Below are 17,800 nucleotides of genomic sequence, written 5' to 3' on the forward strand. Positions count from 1 at the left end.
TTTTCGCAGCACTGCTAATTTTTTTTCGCTGCCATCCATTTAACATCTGTTTATCATTTCAAAATTCCTCCATACTTTTGTGGTGTTTTCTTTTCAATTTTTATTCTCCAACTTTTGTTGCTGTAGTTCAATAAACTTTTTGCATATTTGTGTAATGTTTTTTTTTTTTTTTTGTATTTTCATTTTCTCGTCCACACTATGTTTTAGGTTTCCTTTGGCGTTTTGACTGACTGGCCGGACTGAACTGACCCAAATTTTTGGATATTTTTGTGGCAATTTTTCAATTACAATTTAGTTGCTGGTCGTTTTATTTGAAATTTGTGCAATTTTTGTTTTCAATTAATTTTTTTTTTTTGGTTTCTCTGGGGTAATTCTGTTTCCATGGAACTGCAATTGGTCAAAACTTACCTTAATGCCAAAAAACACTGCTGCTGCTGTTGTTGGTTTCCTTGGCAGAAAAAAATTGGAGTGTTTATTTGAGTTTTTTTCGGCTGCAGCTACTGAACCATAGGTGTTTAGTTTTGTTTTTGTAGTTCTTTTTTTTTTTTTTGTTTAAATATCAAATATTTTTTAATGAACAAAAAATTGATATTTGCTTGGCTAAAGCAAACAACAACAACAAAAAGTGATTATAAATTACAGTGAACCGTAAGAATCCGACACAATAAAAACACCACGAAACACACACACACACACACACAAATATTGGGAGACCAAAAAAACAGCAGCCAGCCGCCAAATAATTTGTGGGTTAATAATCCGGCTTTCAAAAACTATTTTGCACCGAGCAAAATTTTAAATGGCATGTTTTTGAAAGCAGCTGGAAAGAGAAGAGGAGAAAAAACAAAATAATTAATTATAATTATTATTGATAGGAATAAAAAAAATAAAAAAAGTTCAATAAAGGGAACGCTTCTTCATGGTGGAGATCTCAAATATCCACAGAAAACTAGGTGGAGACCAAATTTTTCTATAGAAAAAATTGTGAATAGGGTTCCCTATAGAAAACTTGGTGGAGACTAAATTTGCATACAGAAAATTTCATGGAGACTTTATTGAGACCAGGTTTTTTCCACGGAAAATTCTGGGGAGTCTAGATTTCCTATGAAAACCTTGGTGGAGACTTCGTTTTCCAATGGAAATATGGTGGAAAACTAAGTCTCCACTTAGTTTTCCCATTAAAAATTTGGTGGGGACTAAGTTTTCCCAGTTTTCCTTTAGTGGAGACTAAGTTTTCAAATGGAAAACTTAGTGGAGACTTCGTACTTCCATGGAAAATATGGTGGAAAAATTGCTGGAGACTAAGTTTTCATATGGAAAACTTGGTGGAGATTAAAATTTTTCTATGGAAAACTTAATGGAGACTCAGTTTTCCTATGTAAAACCTGGTAGAGACTAAGTTTTCATATGGAAAACTTATTGGAGACTAAATCTTTCAATGTATATCTTTGTGGAGACTTTCATGGAAAACTTAGTTTTGCTATGGAAAACTTGGTGGAAAGTTAGTTTTCCTCTGAAAAATTAGGTTTCCTGTGAAAAATTAAGTGGGGGCTTAGTTTTTCTATGGAAAACTAGGTAGAAACTGAGTTCTCCTATAATAAACTTAGTGGAGACTTGGTAAAACATAGCGAAGCTTAGTGGTAACCAATGATTTCTAAAGAAAATTTGGTGGAGACAAAGTGGAGACCAAGTATTTCTACAGAAAACTTGGTGGAAACCAAGTATTTCCATTGAAAGTTTGGTGGAGACCATGTTTTTCTTGGTGGAGACCAATGATTTCTATAGAAAACTTGGTGGAGACCAATGATTTCTATAGAAAACTTGGTGGAGACGAAGGATTTCTATAGGAAACTTGGTGGAGACGAAGGATTTCTATAGAAAACTTGGTGGAGACGAAGGATTTCTATAGAAAACTTGGTGGAGACGAAGGATTTCTATAGAAAACTTGGTGGAGACGAAGGATTTCTATAGAAAACTTGGTGGAGACCAAGGATTTCTATAGAAAACTTGGTGGAGACCAAGGATTTCTATAGAAAACTTTGTGGACACCACGGATTTCGATAGAAAACTTGGTGGAGACCAAGAATTTCTATAGAAAACTTGGTGGAGACCAAGAATTTCTATAGAAAACTTGGTGGAGACCAAGGATTTCTATAGAAATCTTGGTGGAGACCAAGGGTTTCTATAGAAAACTTGGTGGAGACCAAGGATTTCTATAGAAAACTTGGTGGAGACCAAGGATTTCTATAGAAAACTTGGTGGAGACCAAGGATTTCTATAGAAAACTTGGTGGAGACCAAGGATTTCTATAGAAAACTTGGTGGAGACCAAGGATTTCTATAGAAAACTTGGTGGAGACCAAGGATTTCTATAGAAAACTTGGTGTAGACCAAGGATTTCCATAAAAAACTTGGTGGAGACCAAGGATTTCTATAGAAAACTTGGTGGAGACCAAGGATTTCTATAGAAAACTTGATGGAGACCACGAATTTATATAAAAAACTCAATGGAGAGAGCGGATTTCTATATAAAACTTAGTGGAGACTACGAATCTCTATAGAAAACTTAGGGGAGACTACGAATTTCTATAGAAAACTTAGTGGAGACTACGAATTTCTATGGAAAACGTGGTAGGGACCAAGGATTTCTATAGAAAACTTGGTGGAGACCAAGGATTTCTATAGAAAACTTGGTGGAGACCAAGGATTTCTATAGAAAACTTGGTGGAGACCAAGGATTTCTATAGAAAACTTGGTGGAGACCAAGGATTTCTATAGAAAACTTGGTGGAGACCAAGGATTTCTATAGAAAACTTGGTGGAGACCAAGGATTTCTATAGAAAACTTGGTGGAGACCAAGGATTTCTATAGAAAACTTGGTGGAGACCAAGGATTTCTATAGAAAACTTGGTGGAGACCAAGGATTTCTATAGAAAACTTTGTGGAGACCAAGTATTTCGATAGAAAACTTGGTGGAGACCAAGGATTTCTATGGAAAACTTGGTGGAGACCAAGGATTTCTATAGAAAACTTGGTGGAGACCAAGGATTTCTATAGAAAACTTGGTGGAGACCAAGGATTTCTATAGTAAACTTGGTGGAGACCAAGGATTTCTATAGAAAACTTGGTGGAGACCAAGGATTTCTATAGAAAACTTGGTGGAGACCAAGGATTTCTATAGAAAACTTGGTGGAGACCAAGGATTTCTATAGAAAACTTGGTGGAGAAGAAGGATTTCTATAGAAAACTTGGTGGAGACCAAGGATTTCTATAGAAAACTTGGTGGAGACCAAGGATTTCTATAGAAAACTTGGTGGAGACCAAGGATTTCTATAGAAAACTTGGTGGAGACGAAGGATTTCTATAGAAAACTTGGTGGAGACCAAGGATTTCTATGGAAAACTTGGTGGAGACCAAGTATTTCGATAGAAAACTTGGTGGAGACCAAGGATTTCTATAGTAAACTTGGTGGAGACCAAGGATTTCTATAGAAAACTTGGTGGAGACCAAGGATTTCTATAGAAAACTTGGTGGAGACCAAGGATTTCTATAGAAAACTTGGTGGAGACCAAGGATTTCTATAGAAAACTTGGTGGAGACCAAGGATTTCTATAGAAAACTTGGTGGAGACCAAGGATTTCTATAGAAAACTTGGTGGAGACCAAGGATTTCTATAGAAAACTTGGTGGAGACCAAGGATTTCTATAGAAAACTTGGTGGAGACCAAGGATTTCTATAGAAAACTTGGTGGAGACCAAGGATTTCTATAGAAAACTTGGTGGAGACCAAGGATTTCTATAGAAAACTTGGTGGAGACCAAGGATTTCTATAGAAAACTTGGTGGAGACCAAGGATTTCTATAGAAAACTTGGTGGAGACCAAGGATTTCTATAGAAAACTTGCTGGAGACCACGAATTTCTATAGAAAAATTTCTGGAGACCAAGGATTTCTATAGAAAACTTGGTGGAGACCAGAGATTTCTATAGAAAACTTGGTGGAGACCAAGGATTTCTATAGAAAACTTGGTGGAGACCAGAGATTTCTATATAAAACTTGGTGGAGACCAAGGATTTCTATAGAAAACTTGATGGAGACCAAGGATTTCTATAGAAAACTTGATGAAGACCAAGGATTTCTATAGAAAACTTAGTGGAGACCAAGGATTTCTATAGAAAACTTGGTGGAGACCAAGGATTTCTATAGAAAACTTGGTGGAGACCAAGGATTTCTATAGAAAACTTGGTGGAGACCAAGGATTTCTATAGAAAACTTGGTGGAGACCAAGGATTTCTATAGAAAACTTGGTGGAGACCAAGGATTTCTATAGAAAACTTGGTGGAGACCAAGGATTTCTATAGAAAACTTGGTGGAGACCAAGGATTTCTATAGAAAACTTGGTGGAGACCAAGGATTTCTATAGAAAACTTGGTGGAGACCAAGGATTTCTATAGAAAACTTGGTGGAGACCAGAGATTTCTATAGAAAACTTGGTGGAGACCAAGGATTTCTATAGAAAACTTGATGGAGACTAAGGATTTCTATAGAAAACTTGATGAAGACCAAGGATTTCTACAGAAAACTTAGTGGAGACCAAGGATTTCTATAGAAAACTTGGTGGAGACCAAGGATTTCTATAGAAAACTTTCTGGAGACCGAGGATTTCTATAGAAAACTTGCTGGAGACCAAGGATTTCTATAGAAAACTTGCTGGAGACCAAGGATTTCTATAGAAAACTTGCTGGAGACCAAGGATTTCTATAGAAAACTTGGTGGAGACCAGAGATTTCTATATAAAACTTGGTGGAGACCAAGGATTTCTATAGAAAACTTGATGGAGACCAAGGATTTCTATAGAAAACTTGATGAAGACCAAGGATTTCTATAGAAAACTTAGTGGAGACCAAGGATTTCTATAGAAAACTTGGTGGAGACCAAGGATTTCTATAGAAAACTTGGTGGAGACCAAGGATTTCTATAGAAAACTTGGTGGAGACCAAGGATTTCTATAGAAAACTTGGTGGAGACCAAGGATTTCTATAGAAAACTTGGTGGAGACCAAGGATTTCTATAGAAAACTTGGTGGAGACCAAGGATTTCTATAGAAAACTTGCTGGAGACCAAGGATTTCTATAGAAAACTTGGTGGAGACCAGAGATTTCTATAGAAAACTTGGTGGAGACCAAGGATTTCTATAGAAAACTTGATGGAGACCAAGGATTTCTATAGAAAACTTGATGAAGACCAAGGATTTCTATAGAAAACTTAGTGGAGACCAAGGATTTCTATAGAAAACTTGCTGGAGACCAAGGATTTCTATAGAAAACTTTCTGGAGACCAAGGATTTCTATAGAAAACTTGGCGGAGACCAAGGATTTCTATAGAAAACTTGGCGGAGACCAAGGATTTCTATAGAAAACTTGGCGGAGACCAAGGATTTCTATAGAAAACTTGGCGGAGACCAAGGATTTCTATAGAAAACTTGGTGGAGACCAAGGATTTCTATAGAAAACTTGGTGGAAACCAGGGATTTCTATAGAAAACTTGGTGGAGACCAAGGATTTCTATAGAAAACTTGGTGGAGACCAAGGATTTCTATAGAAAACTTGGTGGAGACCAAGGATTTCTATAGAAAACTTGGTGGAGACCAAGGATTTCTATAGAAAACTTGGTGGAGACCAGAGATTTCTATAGAAAACTTGGTGGAGACCAAGGATTTCTATAGAAAACTTGGTGGAGACCAGAGATTTCTATAGAAAACTTGGTGGAGACCAAGGATTTCTATAGAAAACTTGATGGAGACTAAGGATTTCTATAGAAAACTTGGTGGAGACCAAGGATTTCTATAGAAAACTTGGTGGAGACCAAGGATTTCTATAGAAAACTTGGTGGAGACCAGAGATTTCTATAGAAAACTTGGTGGAGACCAAGGATTTCTATAGAAAACTTGATGGAGACTAAGGATTTCTATAGAAAACTTGATGAAGACCAAGGATTTCTACAGAAAACTTAGTGGAGACCAAGGATTTCTATAGAAAACTTGGTGGAGACCAAGGATTTCTATAGAAAACTTTCTGGAGACCGAGGATTTCTATAGAAAACTTGCTGGAGACCAAGGATTTCTATAGAAAACTTGCTGGAGACCAAGGATTTCTATAGAAAACTTGGTGGAGACCAGAGATTTCTATATAAAACTTGGTGGAGACCAAGGATTTCTATAGAAAACTTGATGGAGACCAAGGATTTCTATAGAAAACTTGATGAAGACCAAGGATTTCTATAGAAAACTTAGTGGAGACCAAGGATTTCTATAGAAAACTTGCTGGAGACCAAGGATTTCTATAGAAAACTTGGTGGAGACCAAGGATTTCTATAGAAAACTTGGCGGAGACCAAGGATTTCTATAGAAAACTTGGCGGAGACCAAGGATTTCTATAGAAAACTTGGCGGAGACCAAGGATTTCTATAGAAAACTTGGCGGAGACCAAGGATTTCTATAGAAAACTTGGCGGAGACCAAGGATTTCTATAGAAAACTTGGTGGAGACCAAGGATTTCTATAGAAAACTTGGTGGAAACCAGGGATTTCTATAGAAAACTTGGTGGAGACCAAGGATTTCTATAGAAAACTTGGTGGAGACCAAGGATTTCTATAGAAAACTTGGTGGAGACCAAGGATTTCTATAGAAAACTTGGTGGAGACCAAGGATTTCTATAGAAAACTTGGTGGAGAAAAGGATTTCTATAGAAAACTTGGTGGAGACGAAGAATTTCTATAGAAAACTTGGTGGAGACCAGGGATTTCTGTAGAAAACTTGATAAGGACTAGGAATCTCTATAAAAAAATTGATGAAGACAACGAAACTCTATAGAAAACTTTGTGGCGACCACGAATTTCTATAGAAAACTTCGTGGAGACCAAGAATTCTATAGAAGACTTTGTGGAGACTACGAATTTCTATAAAAGACTTTGTCGAGACCATGAATTTCTATAGAAGACTTCGTGAAGATCTTTATTCAATCTTTCTCAATCATGAGAATCTTTTTTTTTTTTTTTGTTATTTTTGTTGTTTATATTCCCATTTATTTTCTGTAGGTCATTGCCATTTTTAACATAATTTCAATCCCATCATTTTGAATTCCCCTTAATTACCAATGTTTTTATTTACTTAGCGTTGAATGTATTTCTCACTCCCTCTTCACCTCTCCGAGTTCTGGGTCATTTGTAAACATCGCAGGAATAATGTTGTGAACTTTAAATATTCCAAGATTATTAGAAATAATTAGCCATACTCTGCGAAAATTTGCAATAATAACTATTAAGAGCATAAAACTTAAACTAAGGCAGGCAGGCAACAGAACCTAAACGAAATTACCACAAACTGTGAAAATTGCTGCCCCTTTTTTGCGCAAATGCTCACACACTTACGTCTAATGTATGTGGCAATGAACAGTTATAAAATTTTCTAAGCTTCAAGAAAACCCAGCCAGTTATGATGGTGGTGGGGTTGAAGGAAATCGTATGCTTCCAAATGGGAAATTGTAGCAGTGGTGGAGATTAACGATGGTCATCAGATGTGGCCAAAAAAGACTTACTTTTTTCTCCACATCCATCTCTCACACACCATTCTGACTTCCCGCTTAGACATACAGGCAGCTGATGGTTTCCATCTACCATTGCCTTGAAATGTTTTTCTTTGAAGTATCTCTGCTATTTTAGATGGGGATATGTTTGAGTGCAAGCATGTGCGACTGTGTGTGTGTGTGAGTGGCTTTTGAACGTCTTCTTTTGTTTCTTTACAATCGTTTTCTTAGAGCTAAATTAATTAGAGCAAAACTATGATAATGCTGTGGCTAATTCAAAGCGGTAATAAAAATTTCTTACAGTAATTATTTGTTGTAAACAAAAATCCATAAAAAAAATGAAAGAACAGAATTTTTGGCAATGCATAGAATGAAGAGGGGGAACAGTTTTTTGAACAACAGAAGACAGATTAATTATATTGAAAGAAGAAGTGCTGAATAAGATTAGTGAAGTGGAAACTAAGATTAGTGAAGACCAATTACTACCATTGAATACTATGTCTCCACTAAATTTACTGTGAAAATGCTAGGTCTCCACTAAGTTATCTTTGAAAATACTTGGTCTCCACTAAGTTTTTTTTACCTAAACACTAGGTCTCCACTAAGTTTTCTATAAGAAATCGTGGTTACCACCAAGTTTTCTATAGAAATTCGTAGTCTCCACAAAGTTTTCTATAGAAATTTGTGGTCTCCACCAAGTTTCTATAGAAATTCGTGGTCTCCACCAAGATTTCTATGGAAATCCTTGGTCTCCACCAAGTTTTCTATCGAAATCCTCGATTCTGCCAAGTTTTCTATTTAAATCTTTGGTCTCCACGAAGTTTTCTATAGAAATTCGTGGTCTCCACCAAGTTTTCTATAGAAATTCGTGGTCTCCACCAAGTTTTCTATAGAAATTCGTGGTCTCAACCAAGTTTTCTATAGAAATTCGGGGTCTCCACCAAGTTTTCTATAGATATTCGTGGTCTCCACCAAGTTTTCTATAGAAATCATTGGTCCCCACCAAGTTTTCTATCGAAATCCTAGGTCTCCACCAAGTTTTTTTTATCGAAATCCATGGTCTCCACCAAGTTTTCTATAGAAATCATTGGTCTCCACCAAGTTTTCTAGAGAAATACTTGGTCTCCACCAAGTTTTCTAGAGAAATACTTGGTCACCACCAAGTTTTCTAGAGAAATACTTGGTCTCCACCAAGTTTTCTATAGAAATCCTTGGTCTCCACCAAGTTTTCTATAGAAATCCTTGGTCTCCACCAAGTTTTCTATAGAAATCCTTGGTCTCCACCAAGTTTTCTATAGAAATCCTTGGTCTCCACCAAGTTTTCTATAGAAATCCTTGGTCTCCACCAAGTTTTCTATAGAAATCCTTGGTCTCCACCAAGTTTTCTATAGAAATCCTTGGTCTCCACCAAGTTTTCTATAGAAATCCTTGGTCTCCACCAAGTTTTCTATAGAAATCCTTGTTCTCCACCAAGTTTTATATAGAAATTCGTGGTCTCCATTAAGTTTTCTATAGAAATCCTTGGTCTCCACCAAGTTTTCTATAGAAATCCTTGGTTTCCACCAAGTTTTCTATAGAAATCCTTAGTTTCCACCAAGTTTTCTATAGAAATCCTTAGTTTCCACCAAGTTTTCTATAGAAATCATTGGTTTCCACCAAGTTTTCTATAGAAATCCTTGGTCTCCACCAAGTTTTCTATAGAAATCCTTGGTTTCCACCAAGTTTTCTATAGAAATCCTTGGTTTCCACCAAGTTTTCTATAGAAATCCTTAGTTTCCACCAAGTTTTCTATAGAAATCATTGGTTTCCACCAAGTTTTCTATAGAAATCCTTGGTCTCCACCAAGTTTTCTATAGAAATCCTTGGTTTCCACCAAGTTTTCTATAGAAATCCTTGGTTTCCACCAAGTTTTCTATAGAAATCCTTGGTTTCCACCAAGTTTTCTATAGAAATCCTTAGTTTCCACCAAGTTTTCTATAGAAATCATTGGTTTCCACCAAGTTTTCTATAGAAATCCTTGGTCTCCACCAAGTTTTCTATAGAAATCCTTGGTTTCCACCAAGTTTTCTATAGAAATCCTTGGTGGAAACCAAGGATAGAAATCCTTGGTCTCCACCAATTTTTCTATAAAAATTATTGTCCCACCAAGTTTTCTATCGAAATCCTTGGTCTCCACCAATTTTTCTATAAAAATTATTGTCCCACCAAGTTTTCTATCGAAATCCTTGGTCTCCACCAAGTTTTATATGGAAATACTTGGTCTCCACCAAGTTTTCTATGGAAATACTTGGTCTCCACCAAGTTTTCTATGGAAATACTTAGTCTCCACAAAGTTTTCCTTGGAAATACTTAGTCTCCACAAAGTTTCCAATCGAAAAACATGGTCTCCACTATGTTTTTTACGTAAACACTAGGTCTCCACTATGTTTTCTATAAGAAATCGTGGTCACCACCAAGTTTTCTATAGAATTTTGTAGCCTCCACAAAGTTTTCAATAGAGTTTCATGGTCTCCACCAAGTTTTCTATCGAAATCCTTGATCTCCACCAAGTTTTCTATGGAAATCCTTGGTCTCCACCAAGTTTTCTATAGAAATCCTTGGTCTCCACCAAGTTTTCTATCGAAATCCTTGGTCTCCACTAAGTTTTCTATAGAAATCCTTGGTCTCCACCAAGTTTTCTATAGAAATCCTTGGTCTCCACCAAGACTTCTATAGAAATCCTTGGTCTCCACCAAGTTTTCTATAGAAATCCTTGGTCTCCACCAAGTTTTCTATAGAAATCCTTGGTCTCCACCAAGTTTTCTATCGAAATCCTTGGTCTCCACCAAGTTTTCTATAGAAATCCTTGGTCTCCACCAAGTTTTCTATAGAAATCCTTGGTCTCCACCAAGTTTTCTATCGAAATCCTTGGTCTCCACCAAGTTTTCTATCGAAATCCTTGGTCTCCACCAAGTTTTCTATAGAAATCCTTGGTCTCCACCAAGTTTTCTATAGAAATCCTTGGTCTCCACCAAGTTTTCTATAGAAATCCTTGGTCTCCACCAAGTTTTCTATAGAAATCCTTGGTCTCCACCAAGTTTTCTATAGAAATCCTTGGTCTCCACCAAGTTTTCTATAGAAATCCTTGGTCTCCACCAAGTTTTCTATAGAAATCCTTGGTCTCCACCAAGTTTTCTATAGAAATCCTTGGTCTCCACCAAGTTTTCTATAGAAATCCTTGGTCTCCACCAAGTTTTCTATAGAAATCCTTGGTCTCCACCAAGTTTTCTATAGAAATCCTTGGTCTCCACCAAGTTTTCTATAGAAATCTTTGGTCTCCACCAAGTTTTCTATAGAAATCCTTGGTCTCCACCAAGTTTTCTATAGAAATCTTTGGTCTCCACCAAGTTTTCTATAGAAATCCTTGGTCTCCACCAAGTTTTCTATAGAAATCCTTGGTCTCCACCAAGTTTTCTATAGAAATCCTTGGTCTCCACCAAGTTTTCTATAGAAATCCTTGGTCTCCACCAAGTTTTCTATAGAAATCCTTGGTCTCCACCAAGTTTTCTATAGAAATCTTTGGTCTCCACCAAGTTTTCTATAGAAATCCTTGGTCTCCACCAAGTTTTCTATAGAAATCCTTGGTCTCCACCAAGTTTTCTATAGAAATCTTTGGTCTCCACCAAGTTTTCTATATAAATCCTTGGTCTCCACCAAGTTTTCTATAGAAATCTTTGGTCTTCACCAAGGTTTCTATAGAAATCTTTGGTCTCCACGAAGTTTTCTATCGAAATACTTGGTCTCCACAAAGTTTTCAATGAAATTAGTTAGTCTCCACTGGGATTTCCATGGAAATTCTTGGTTTCCACCAAGTTTTCTATCGAAAACCTTGGTCTCCACCAAGTTTTCTATAGTAAAACTAAGTCTCCACTTTGTCTCCACCAAATTTTCAATAGAAATCATTGGTCTCCAATAAGTTTTTTATGGAAATATTAGGTCTCCACAAAGTTATGCAAGTTTTGCCAAACGAAACATTGAATCTTACTCTTCCCACCATAAATCGTTGACGTTTAATTAACATTTTCCCATTCACACGCTTGACTTAATTTTCACGTGAATTCATTATAACAAAAACGCAACAAAAACAATAAAAAATAAACAAAATCCAAATAGAAAACAAAACGCTTTACGCCTAATTTATTATAACAAATTCAATGGCGACGCTAATCAAATTGAATACCATGACAACCCAAGCTGGCCGTTTATAAACAATTGGAAATCAATGATTCTAACAAATTATTTAAATTGTTTTGAATGCTTCATTTCTCGGCTGGATGGGTATGGAATGGTGTGGAGAGAAGAGGAGAGGTGAGGTGAAAAATTGATCAAATTAATCAGGTATTGAGCTGGGAGGGCTATTGTTTTACATGGCCATTGTATTGGGAGTTTGAAATTGAACATCAATTTTCATTTGACATTTAGGCAGGCGTAGTAAAACTTTGAGAGAGCTACACTGAGAGGGAGAGAGAGTGTGGTGATATATGCTCTTACAATAACAATAACTAATAAGGAGTGGTGGATAGTTAAACTGTTATGTGGTATTAACCCGTTAAGAACTTAAGAACTGTTTGAAGGTATTTGCCTCAAAAAGATACCCTGTTGAAAATATGAGAAGGATCAAAAAGAAAATTTCGGACTTAAGAATAAAAAATTAAAAATTTATAAATCATAATATTTTTGGGAGAATACGACCAAGCTGATGAATGTTACTCTCTCTCTTGTCTCTCTCTCTCTCCCTATGGAGAAATGTCACTGTTCTTTTACAAATTCGGTAAATAATGATATTTTTCGGGAAAAAATACTTAATTTAATAAAAATTTTTATTATTTTTTTTTCCAAAAAAACAACAACAATTCCTTATCGCAAAATTGATACCCCAATGTTTATAAAAATATAAATATATTTATAAAAATATAACCCTTATTTTTTTCAATTTTTTCTCCTCAACCATTGACACGGTCTGTTTGCCATCGGAAATTTCAGTTTTAAACAAAAACTGATAATATCTGTTTTCCTAAAAATCGGCATAAAATAACAACAACAAGTGATTAAACTGGTCATTGCCCCGCGCACCAATTTGTTATTGTTTGGATGACTGATTGCCACACAGCGGTGCCCAGTTGCACTCCAGTATGTAATCACAATTTTCTTTCGTTTTTATAAAAAAACATAATTTTTTTATTTATCACAAAAACCTCTTGAAGGGAAGTTGCACTAGGTCATTGCTACTTTGGAGCTCGCAAGCTAAAGTGGAACATAGATAAGAGCAACAAAAGTGGCTTGAAGAATGGAACAGCAATAATGGACTTTAGAGTTTGGAATTTCTTTATTTTATTGTGGATAATTTTATGCGAATAAAAATAAAATAAAAAGCAAACATTTTCTGTAGAAAAAAATCAAAAATGAATTCTTCATCGATTTTCAACGAATTTTTCTATGCGAAAAACTCATGGATGTTTGATGCATTTTTATATACGGAAATTCAATTTTTCAAATTCGTAGTCTCCACAAAGTTTTCTATAGAGATTCGTGGTCTCCACCAAGTTTTCTATCGCAATCCTTGGTCTCCGTCAAGTTTTCTATTTAAATCCTTGGTCTCTACCAAGTTTTCCATAGAAATCCTTGGTCTCCAATAAGTTTTCTATCGAATTCCTTGGTCTCCACCGAGTTTTCTATCGAAATCCTTGGTCTCCACCGAGTTTTCTATCGAAATCTTTGATCTCCACTAATTTTTCTATAGAAATCCGTGGACTCCACCAAGTTTTCTATAGAAATACTTAGTCTCCACTAAGTTTTCTATAGAAATCATTGGTCTCCACTAAGATTTTCCATCGAAATCCTTGGTCTCCACCAAGTTTTCTATCGAAATCCTTGGTCTCCATCGAGTTTTCTATCGAAATCTTTGATCTCCACCAATTTTTCTATAGAAATCCGTGGTCTCCACCAAGTTTTCTATAGAAATACTTAGTCTCCACAAAGTTTTCCTTCGAAATACTTAGTCTTCACAAAGTTTTCGTTGGAAATACTTAGTCTCCACAAAGTTTCCAATCGAAAAACATGGTCTCCACCTAGTTTTATATGGAAATTCTTAGTCTCCACGAATTTTTTTATATAAATTATTGGTCTCCATAAAGTCTCCAACAAGTTTTCTATCAAAATCCTTAATCTCCAAAAAATCTTCTATCGAAATCCTATGTCTCCAATAAGTTTCCTATTGAAAACCATGGTCTCCACCTAGTTTTATATGGAAATTCTTTGTCTCAACGGAGTTCTCCAAAGAAAAATTCATCGATTTTCGATGAATTTTTCTGTACGGAAAAGTCTCCAACAAGTTTTCTATCAAAATCCTTAATCTCCAAAAATTTTCTATCGAAATCCTATGTCTCCAATAAGTTTCCTATCGAAAAACATGGTCTCCACCTAGTTTTATATGGAAATTCTTAGTCTCAACGAAGTTTTCCGAAGAAAATTTTTCTATACGGAAAAACTCATAGATTTTCGATGAATTTTTCTATACGGAAAAACCCATCGATTTTCGATGAATTTTTCTATGGGAAAAACTCATCGATTTTCGATGAATTTTTCTATGGGAAAAACTCATCGATTTTCGATGAATTTTTCTATGGGAAAAACTCATCGATTTTCGATGAATTTTTCTATGGGAAAAACTCATCGATTTTCGATGAATTTTTCTATGGGAAAAACTCATCGATTTTCGATGAATTTTTCTATGGGAAAAACTCATCGATTTTCGATGAATTTTTCTATGGGAAAAACTCATTGATTTTCGATGAATTTTTCTATGGGAAAAACCCATCGATTTTCGATGAATTTTTCTCTATAGGAAAAACCCATCGATTTTCGATGAATTTTTCTCTATAGGAAAAACTCATCGATTTTCGATGAATTTTTCTATTCGAAAAACTCATCGATTTTCGATGAATTTTTCTATTCGAAAAACTCATAGATTTTCGATGAATTTTTCTATTCGAAAAACTCATCGATTTTCGATGAATTTTTCTATACGGAAAAACTCATCGATTTTCGATGAATTTTTCTATACGGAAAAACTCATCGATTTTCGATGAATTTTTCTATACGGAAAAACTCATCGATTTTCGATGAATTTTTCTATACGGAAAAACTCATCGATTTTCGATGAATTTTTCTATACGGAAAAACTCATCGATTTTCGATGAATTTTTCTATACGGAAAAATTCACATCGATTTTCGATGAATTTTTCTATACGGAAAAATTCACATCGATTTTCGATGAATTTTTCTATACGGAAAAATTCACATCGATTTTCGATGAATTTTTCTATACGGAAAAATTCACATCGATTTTCGATGAATTTTTCTATACGGAAAAATTCACATCGATTTTCGATGAATTTTTCTATACGGAAAAACTCATCGATATTATCGATGAATTTTTCTATACGGAAAAACTCATCGATATTATCGATGAATTTTTCTATACGGAAAAACTCATCGATATTATCGATGAATTTTTCTATACGGAAAAACTCATCGATATTATCGATGAATTTTTCTATACGGAAAAACTCATCGATATTATCGATGAATTTTTCTATACGGAAAAACTCATCGATATTATCGATGAATTTTTCTATACGGAAAAACTCATCGATATTATCGATGAATTTTTCTATACGGAAAAACTCATCGATATTATCGATGAATTTTTCTATACGGAAAAACTCATCGATATTATCGATGAATTTTTCTATACGGAAAAACTCATCGATATTATCGATGAATTTTTCTATACGGAAAAACTCATCGATATTATCGATGAATTTTTCTATACGGAAAAACTCATCGATATTATCGATGAATTTTTCTATACGGAAAAACTCATCGATATTATCGATGAATTTTTCTATACGGAAAAACTCATCGATATTATCGATGAATTTTTCTATACGGAAAAACTCATCGATATTATCGATGAATTTTTCTATACGGAAAAACTCATCGATATTATCGATGAATTTTTCTATACGGAAAAACTCATCGATATTATCGATGAATTTTTCTATACGGAAAAACTCATCGATATTATCGATGAATTTTTCTATACGGAAAAACTCATCGATATTATCGATGGATTGAATTTGTGTTAAAAAATCATTTCCGATTATTAATGATAATCAATAACAAATTTTAAAATTCTTGAGTGCTTCTATAGATAATAATCCCTAATATTTATTGGAATACTTTTGCGTTCAAAAGTTCACCCCGAATTATTTCCCAATCCCATTACTTAACCTCGGTCAATTTGAAAATTATTTGAATACAAAAAGACCACACAATACGAGAGCTGTTGGCCGTTTGCGTGCGCCCTCTTGCGATACAATCTAAAGATTTTTGTTATGTTAATTATAAATTACAAGAACAACTACAACAACACCAAAAACAGCAACGACTGCCAAGCCAATATTACACCTTTCCTCCTTGTCATCTAAATATCCATATAAAGGAGAACAACAACAACAGCAACAAAAACACAACAAAAATACACGCGTCACAAAACTTCATACATAATTCATAGAGGGGAGAGGAGGGAAGCAGAAAAAGCCTAGCAGCGCCCATGTAAGGTAAATAAGGCAGGCGTAGTAAAACTTTGAGAGAGCTACACTGAGAGGGAGAGAGAGTGTGGTGATATATGCTCTTACAATAACAATAACTAATAAGGAGTGGTGGATAGTTAAACTGTTATGTGGTATTAACCCGTTAAGAACTTAAGAACTGTTTGAAGGTATTTGCCTCAAAAAGATACCCTGTTGAAAATATGAGAAGGATCAAAAAGAAAATTTCGGACTTAAGAATAAAAAATTAAAAATTTATAAATCATAATATTTTTGGGAGAATACGACCAAGCTGATGAATGTTACTCTCTCTCTTGTCTCTCTCTCTCTCCCTATGGAGAAATGTCACTGTTCTTTTACAAATTCGGTAAATAATGATATTTTTCGGGAAAAAATACTTAATTTAATAAAAATTTTTATTATTTTTTTTTCCAAAAAAACAACAACAATTCCTTATCGCAAAATTGATACCCCAATGTTTATAAAAATATAAATATATTTATAAAAATATAACCCTTATTTTTTTCAATTTTTTCTCCTCAACCATTGACACGGTCTGTTTGCCATCGGAAATTTCAGTTTTAAACAAAAACTGATAATATCTGTTTTCCTAAAAATCGGCATAAAATAACAACAACAAGTGATTAAACTGGTCATTGCCCCGCGCACCAATTTGTTATTGTTTGGATGACTGATTGCCACACAGCGGTGCCCAGTTGCACTCCAGTATGTAATCACAATTTTCTTTCGTTTTTATAAAAAAACATAATTTTTTTATTTATCACAAAAACCTCTTGAAGGGAAGTTGCACTAGGTCATTGCTACTTTGGAGCTCGCAAGCTAAAGTGGAACATAGATAAGAGCAACAAAAGTGGCTTGAAGAATGGAACAGCAATAATGGACTTTAGAGTTTGGAATTTCTTTATTTTATTGTGGATAATTTTATGCGAATAAAAATAAAATAAAAAGCAAACATTTTCTGTAGAAAAAAATCAAAAATGAATTCTTCATCGATTTTCAACGAATTTTTCTATGCGAAAAACTCATGGATGTTTGATGCATTTTTATATACGGAAATTCAATTTTTCAAATTCGTAGTCTCCACAAAGTTTTCTATAGAGATTCGTGGTCTCCACCAAGTTTTCTATCGCAATCCTTGGTCTCCGTCAAGTTTTCTATTTAAATCCTTGGTCTCTACCAAGTTTTCCATAGAAATCCTTGGTCTCCAATAAGTTTTCTATCGAATTCCTTGGTCTCCACCGAGTTTTCTATCGAAATCCTTGGTCTCCACCGAGTTTTCTATCGAAATCTTTGATCTCCACTATATTTTCTATAGAAATCCGTGGACTCCACCAAGTTTTCTATAGAAATACTTAGTCTCCACTAAGTTTTCTATAGAAATCATTGGTCTCCACTAAGATTTTCCATCGAAATCCTTGGTCTCCACCAAGTTTTCTATCGAAATCCTTGGTCTCCATCGAGTTTTCTATCGAAATCTTTGATCTCCACCAATTTTTCTATAGAAATCCGTGGTCTCCACCAAGTTTTCTATAGAAATACTTAGT

General features: G+C 34.9%; 1 protein-coding gene across 1 annotated transcript in view; it reads right to left on the reverse strand.

Moving 5' to 3' along the window:
• LOC101890135 (bromodomain-containing protein DDB_G0270170) overlaps positions 1-17,800 on the reverse strand; it is a 218,486-nt gene that overhangs the window by 166,939 nt on the left and 33,747 nt on the right. The window contains exon 2 of the mRNA XM_059126235.1: positions 409-820. The gene's annotated coding sequence lies outside the window, so the exon portion shown is untranslated. The remainder of the gene's footprint in view (positions 1-408; positions 821-17,800) is intronic.

This window comes from Musca domestica, unplaced genomic scaffold, assembly GCF_030504385.1.
Source record: "Musca domestica strain aabys unplaced genomic scaffold, Musca_domestica.polishedcontigs.V.1.1 37, whole genome shotgun sequence".
Classification (NCBI taxonomy): Eukaryota; Metazoa; Arthropoda; class Insecta; order Diptera; family Muscidae; genus Musca; species Musca domestica.